This window comes from Pteropus medius, unplaced genomic scaffold (genome assembly GCF_902729225.1).
Source record: "Pteropus medius unplaced genomic scaffold, Ma_sr-lr_union100, whole genome shotgun sequence".
Classification (NCBI taxonomy): Eukaryota; Metazoa; Chordata; class Mammalia; order Chiroptera; family Pteropodidae; genus Pteropus; species Pteropus medius.
In genome coordinates, this window is record NW_024350926.1 from 4,756,287 (window position 1) to 4,764,149 (window position 7,863).

The following is a 7,863-nucleotide window of genomic DNA, read 5'->3' on the forward strand; positions in this document are numbered from 1 at the left end:
ACCATCACTACCACAACAAATGGAAACAGGAATAGGCCATGTACATGGAAATCAATTAGTAGTAGTTTAATTCAGGAAATGAGTATGAGGAAAGGGAGAAAAAGAGGGATAAATCCTGGAGACTAAGACGAATAATGGATTTTGCCTCTGTGAAGGCACTTTCATTTCCTAGGCAACTTATCACTTCTTCTGAACATCACTTATATTCACTGGCATTTTCTTTGGTCTTCGAATTGAATTTACATCTTCAAATTATAACATAAATAATGCCCTGCTAAGTGGAGTGGGGCTTAAAAGTACCCGAGGACTAATTCAGTTTGGGATATGGGAGAAGGTGATGCTATTTACCCAAATGGTGAGTTGGGAAGGGAGGTAATCAGGGCTATGAAATGGTGGAGTAAGCAGAAGAGTTCGATTTTAGATGTATCGAGTTTCTTCATGCCGCTGTCTGGACTTTGGGAGACAGCAACATGTGAAACGAAGAGTTCCTGCAGATAGCAGAAGATTGAAGCCTGGGGCTTCGGTGAATGATTCAGGCTCAGCATATATCTGGAAATTATTCTAATTATTCATCACCAAAATGAATTAGATCTTTGAGGTGGTGAGTGGCAAGAAAGAAAAATGTATTATTAGTCTCGAGGGTGCCTAAGAGACTCAAGGGGGATCAGGAACTTAGTTATGTTTATGGCCTTTAATAGCAATGATTTTCAGAGTGCTTTCCAAACAATAATTTCCCAAGACGACTCCATAAAATCTGAATGATGAAACTTGTAAGCTGCTAACATTCTTTCACTCTGTAATCCTAACGACTTATTTATTTTAGGTTTAAATGCTACTGCAAGGAATGGGCTGGTCCAAAGGACAGTGTTACTGTAACTTATTTCCTCTGAAGCTGAAATTCATTAAACACATTAAATGAGACAAACAGTAAGAATGGGAATAATAAGAAGGAGAATAATTTTATTAAAGGCTTAATTCCAAGAAAAATTGTTGTAAGACTAGCTTTCAGGAAGCCAAGGCAAAAAGTGAACAAGGTAAACTAACTAGATATTGTCCCATGTAGTTTCTGAAACATGGTTAATGTTTCAACCATAGTTTTTTGGTAGAGATACACTTGAGTCAAAACACTGAAGTACCAAAGCTATCACGGCATTAGTGTAATTATGCACAAAAAAGGTCATATCCATGTACCCTGAATTGCCGCAACCTAACTTATGTTTGGAAACCTCCGACTTGCAGTAACACAGGCTTTTCCAGATTGGTCTCCATTATAAATACATCAGGAAGAAATTTTTCTTCAAAGAAGTATTTCTTCATGGTCATTAGCCACCCCAGACTTCTTAAAAAAACGCTAGTAAAAATCAGTGAGGCGATCGATCAGATTTTGTAGTGGGTAACTTGACCATAGAGGAAAAAATGGTGTTGGCTGAAGACTCTGATAGAGGCAGAGTCCTCTTCTCTTTACATTGGCTGGTTACTGAATCCTAAATTCAGTTTAGATCTCAACAAATGAACCAAGTTAGACCTTTAATACTCTACTCTATTGCGACTGGAGAATAAGGTTGGGATCTACCATAGAGCTATTTATTGGATTTGGTAATCTCGGGTCTAGTTCTCTTCAGATGGTTTTCATACTACAGTGAAACTTAAAATGTCTTAAGTCTATGATTCAAGGTCCTTCAGTCTATAGGTACAGATGTCCGCTTAGGAAAAACCTGATGCTTGAGAATTGTATCCATTAAGGGATATGAACTTAATGATGCTCATCCTTAGGCCTAAAAGAACATTAAATAAACATGTACTTTTCAATGTTCCCAATTCTTGATACTTTTGCAGGAGAAAATTCTAGTACAAAAGTGCTCGCTCCATTGGACTAGAGTTGGAACCCACTTGTTGCATAATATTAGCATTTGACATTAAAATGTTTAATCAAACTAATGAATGTACCCAATTTAAAAATTAACTACAGCCAACAGGAAAAACACTTCTTCATTGTCTAAGATTTTTTGGGGAGTGTTAACCAAAAAGATGCTTTGACTTCTATTTCTTGATTTGTCAATTTTAGACTTTACTTTCTACTATCATATGTGATGATTTAGCTTTCCTTTCCCCTACTATAACACAATTTTTAGTCAGTCTTTACATTATTGCCTATGTAAAACCACAGAGGGAGATAGTATTTCATAATTCTTTCCTTCGTTGCATAGCTTTTGCTGTTTGGAATCAATAATTGCCTCACCAGTACGGTTTTCTATTAACTGATCATTGTTTCAATTGCTCAGCTGGAGCTGTTGTATGCCCACCATCAGCTTTTTTTCTCCCAAAGGCTCAAACATAGCAGATAATCTATCGGTTCCATTTCCCTGCTAGAGATCTCTTGCTGAAGCTCCCACTTGCTCCTGCCCTTAACTGGAGCAGGCTTTGGGCACACTTTTGTCTTGGAATTTCCTTTTGACATGTTTCTCTACTGGATTTAGTATTTTAATCAGTGCCTTCCTTTTTCTTGTTTATCTGGAGTACATTATCCAGCAATTCCCTTAAGAGAGAATAGAGGGAAAAGACTGATAATGATGAGATTTCCTTTCTCAACAATGCCTGGAAATTGGTGGCAAGTTTCATGCTGATCCATTGCTCTGGTAGGCAGAGAGAGAACATTGCAAGGGAGGGAACATCGACACATAGCACTGGCACAATTAGGAAACAGCTGCACTTGAATCTTCTAGCATCTTCTCCGCAATTCTAGCTTCCCTGCTATTAGCCAACTTCATTGACTTTTCCTTGAAGTGACAATCTGGAGATATGAGAATACTCCCAGATAACTTAAGTCTCACAGAAACACTCAGAAAAGACTCGGGGTGCACAGGGCTGGCACCATCATTCTGTGAGCTACTGCAGGGGTTTTATTTTGGAAAGAAAGGAAAGCTGTTCGATGTGGAATATTAGTCGAGGATCTTCCTGTGATACTCTTCGAGAACAAATCTTTCCCACTCTGGCCCCAGGGGTAGGCACATGACCAAAGCTGGGCCGGCTACAGTACCCCATGCTTCCTTGATCACAGGGACTGACCTAAGGAATGGTAATGAGGTAATGCAAATCATTGAGCCTGCCTCTAGGATTTTCCAAACTGAAGCTGGAAGAACCTGCTTTCCCTGCTGGTTATGGCGTAGTTGGGATATGTGCTCAGAGCTGCCCATTGCCATGTCCCCGCCATGTGAAGAAGCCACTCTACTTGAGGTCTCTAACTGCCCCCACCAAAAGAAGAAAAAAAGAATAGAGGTGAGAGGTTTGGGGTTGTAGCGATGGCATCCAAATTCTTGTTCTTGTTCAAGCCTGGCTCCACCCTGATCCTTCTCAGGTTGATTACATGTGCCAACCAGCTTCTCCCTTGGGTTAAGCTAGTTGAAAATAAGTTTTGTCACTTGCAACAAAATTTATCCTATTTATTTAGCCCCAGCTCCATATAGCTAAGTGCCTACCACATATCTCCCTCTGGATGTTCTTTGGTACTCCCAACTCATATCTGTAGTACAATGCATTTTTCCTCCCTTCTTAACTCTACCCACCCAATTCCTGTATTTTCTCATCCTGGTTATCAGGTCAGCATCTACCCTGCTGCCCAAGCCAGAACTCTATAGCTCTACTAGGCTTCCCCTTTCTAACTCATCCCCACCCCTCAAGATCCAATAGATTTCTAAGTGCTATTCTTTTTCTTAAATATTTCTCATATCTGTTACTGTCTTTTACTGCCTTTGAGATCCCGTCTGCTGCTTCCTTTTTCCTTCCCCCACTATACTGACAGGTCAAATCTAAGAATGCTTACCCCACACACTGCCTCTGTTGAATGGGGTCCCCTACTAATAAACTTTCCTGTGACCCTTCTGGTCCCAAATTATTAATTACAACAATCATGTCCTCTTCTATGAGGATATCTGAATCTGAGACACATAGATGGCTATGCAGTTGTGGCAAAACAGAAGCTGAAGCTGTACAGAGAAGGCAGAGGTGATGACAAGGAGAATGCAGACACTCTTGAGTAAACAGAAAATGGGTAAGCAGAAGCTACGAGTAATCCAAACCTACTGGGTATATCAAACGGAAGGCAAAGTAATTGGCTGGAGTGAGAAACAAAGAGAGGAATGAAATTACCAAAATGGTTGGGGACAATCTCTTGCTGTTGAGGAGGCAACAAAGTAATACTAGAACTGCCTTGGATCTTGATTTGGTTTCTAATTCCTAAATTACATGTATACTCCAGCCCGTGTGAAGCATGCTTGGGTGTCAATACATTGGTTCCTGTGAGATCACTGTGTTCCCGAGATTCTTCTTCTTACGATGTCAACTCACAGACACTATATAGCCTAGTCATATAAACTGGTTTCCCAACCATGTGATGCTCTGCATGTCTCTGTTTATGTGCATACACTATTCCAAGTGGAATAATTCTCATTTCCCAAATACCTTTCAGACAGCTACCACTTACTCATCTTTTAAGACTGAGCTCAGGCTCCTCTAAGAAGCTTTCCACAACCCAACCCGGTTAGATACCCTTCCTTTGCTCCAAATTTCATGGTGCTGCATATTGTAATTTTATGTCTCCACAACTAGAATATGAGCTTCTTTTGAGAGCAGAGCTGCTGTTTTGTTCTTCAGGGCTTGAACCCGTACCCAGTACATAGTAGATACTTAAATGAATGCCATTGTTTTTGTTAAAGTTTCGTTGCCTAGACACTTTCAATAATCAATAAGTTCAATAGCCTTCCATTATCACCCCTCTTCCAATAGATCTATTTGCAGCTTGAAGTGTGCCATGGTTCTTTTAAAACACAATGATATGGAATCATGACTTCATGCATGAGACTACTTCAGTTCAGAATGCCCTTCTAGCCCCTGTCCCTAACTCCCTCCAAGAATGTAAACAGGAAGACCAGAGCTAAGGGCCATGGCAGTTGTCCAGGCAAGAGAGGGTGAGGGCCTAGACTAAGTAGTACTGGTGAAGTACGAGGTAGTGATCAATTCTAGAGGTGGAAAAGTCAATAAGTACTTGAAGAACTAGATTTGAGATGAGGGAGGGGAGTATATCAAAAATTACTGGGAAAAAAAGAAGCTGAACCACCTTCTTACACTGTATACAAGAACAGACTCAAAATGGATTAAAGACTTAAATGCAACACTTGAAACCATAAAACTTCTAGAAGAAAACATAGGTAGTAAACTCTCTGATATTATTAACAGAAATTTCTTTTCAGATATATCTCCTTAGGCAAGGGAAACAAAAGAAAAAATAAACAAATGGGACTACATCAAACTGAAAAGTTTTTGTACAGCAGAGGAAATCATCAACAAAACAAAAAAGACAACTGACTGGGAGAAGATATTTGCTAATGAGACATCTGATAAGGGGTTAATATCCAAAATATATAAACTTATATAACTCAACAACAAAAAAACAAACAATCCAATTAAAAATGAGCAGAAGACCTGAACAGATATGTCTCCAAAGAGGAAATACAGATGGCTAATAAGACATATGAAAAGATGCTCAAGGTCGCTAACCATCAGAGAAATGCAAATTAAAACCACGATATCACCACACCTGTAAGAATGGCTGTCATCCATAAATCAAAAAACAACAAGTGTTGGCAAGGATGCAGAGAAAAGGGAACCCGCATACACTGTTGGTGGGACTGCAAACTGGTATAGCCACTATGGGAAACAGCATGGTTTCTCAAAAAATTAAAAAAAAATGGATATACCTTTTGACCCACTTCTGTGTATTTATCCAAAGAAAACCAAAATAATTCATAAAGATCGATGCACTCCAATGTTCATGGCCGCACAATTTACAATAGCCAAGATATGGAAGCAACCTAAATGCCCATCAATAGACAATTGGATAAAGAAGTTATGGTTTATATATACAATGGAATATTACTCGACCATTAAAAAATTGAAATCCTACCATTTGCAATGACATGGATGGACCTAGAGGCTATTATTGCTGAGTGAAATAAGTCAGAGAAAGATAAATACCATATAATTTCACTTATATGCAGAATATGAGAAACAAAAAGAACCAACCAACCAAAAACAGACTCACAAATATAGTGGGCAATTTGGTGACGGACAGAGGGGAAGGGGGTTGGGGGACTGGAAAAATGGGGTGAAGGGTTGGGTGAAGCAAGTTAGTAGTTGATAGCTGGTCATGGGGATGGGGAGCACGGCAGAGGGAATAGTTAGCATTAATATGATGGCTAGGTGGAGGGCCAGGGGAGGGAGGGAGCAATTGGGGGGGTAGTTTTATGAACTATATAGAGATCTAACCAATGTACTGTATATTTGAAACTAACTTAAATAAATAAATTAAAGAAAATGACTACTGGGTTTTCTGGTTTGATTAACTGAATGATATTTTACTCAGAGATAGGGAAAAATAGAAAATCAAGTTAAGAGGTGGCTAAACATTCACATATTCATATAATCAGATTTCTTCTGGTCTAAATTTTGCTGATGTGCTATACTTAGGAAACGGAAGTACTGATTTTTCCTTTTTGGGTGATGGTGTTGGGGAGGATAGTTATTATTTTTTAATTTACAATTTTAACCATTCTTAAGGGTACTATTTAGTGGCATTAAGTGGATTCGCATTGTTATATCTAGAATTATGACCATCTATCTCTAGAACTTTATATTCGCAAAATGAAATTCTTTACCCACAAAACAATAACACCCCATTTCTGGCATTCGCCATTCTACTTTCTGTCTTTATGAATTTGACTATGTTAAGTACCTCATTATAAGTGAAATTATGTAGTATTTGTCCTTTTGTGACTGGCTTACAACACTTAGTATAATGTCTTCAAGTTTCATCCATATTGTAGCATGTGTCAGAGTCTCCTTCCTTTTTAAGGCTGAATAATATTCCATTGTATGTATATACAATGTTTTATTTATCTATTCATCCTTCAGTGGACACTTGGGTTGCTTCTACCTTTTGGACACTGTGAATAATGCCGCAAGGAACCTGGGTGTACAGTATCTGTTAAAATCCCTGCTTTCCATTCTTTTGGGTAGGTACCCAGAAGTGGAATTGCTGGGTTGTATGGTAATTCTCTGTGTAATATTTTGAGGAAACACTATACTGTTTCCCATAGAAGTTGCACCATATTACATTCCCACCAGAAATGCGCAAGGGTTCCACTTCCTCTGTACCTTCCTCAACGCGTGTTATTTTCTGTTGTTGTTTTCTTTTAATAAGAGCCATCCTAATGGGTATGAAGTGGTATCTCATTGTGGTTTTAATTTCTATTTCCCTAATGATTAATAATGTGCTTTATGTGCTTACCGACCATTTGTATATCTTCTCTGGAGAAATGTCTAGTCAAGTCTTTTGACCATTTTTGAAAAATTAAAAAAAATTTTTTGTTGTTGTTCAGTTCACAGTTATTTTATAATATGGGATGCTTGCAGGAACAAAATAGATCTCCAAGGCACAAGAAAATGTTTAGAATAGTATGAAAATGCCAGGGATCTTGGAAAAAAGGGCAGGAAGAGGGAAGGACATCAAAGAAAGTTAAAAAAAAAAATTAAGTCTTACCATGAGGGAAGAGTAAAGAAAATATACTCAGGATTCTGAGCTCATTTTACTGTTGTAGTCTGGCAACCCTATGGGTTAAATAAGCATTGGTGGGCTACCCTGAGAACCTAACTTATATAAAAGTATTTAAGAACAATACTTATATATAAAAAAAAATGCCCTGTCTTATAATCCACTAATTTAAAAACTTCTGGTATATAATTTATACATATGCTCATGACTATTTATATACTAAAACCTAAACTCTGATGAAAGTAAGTTAGTTGTAC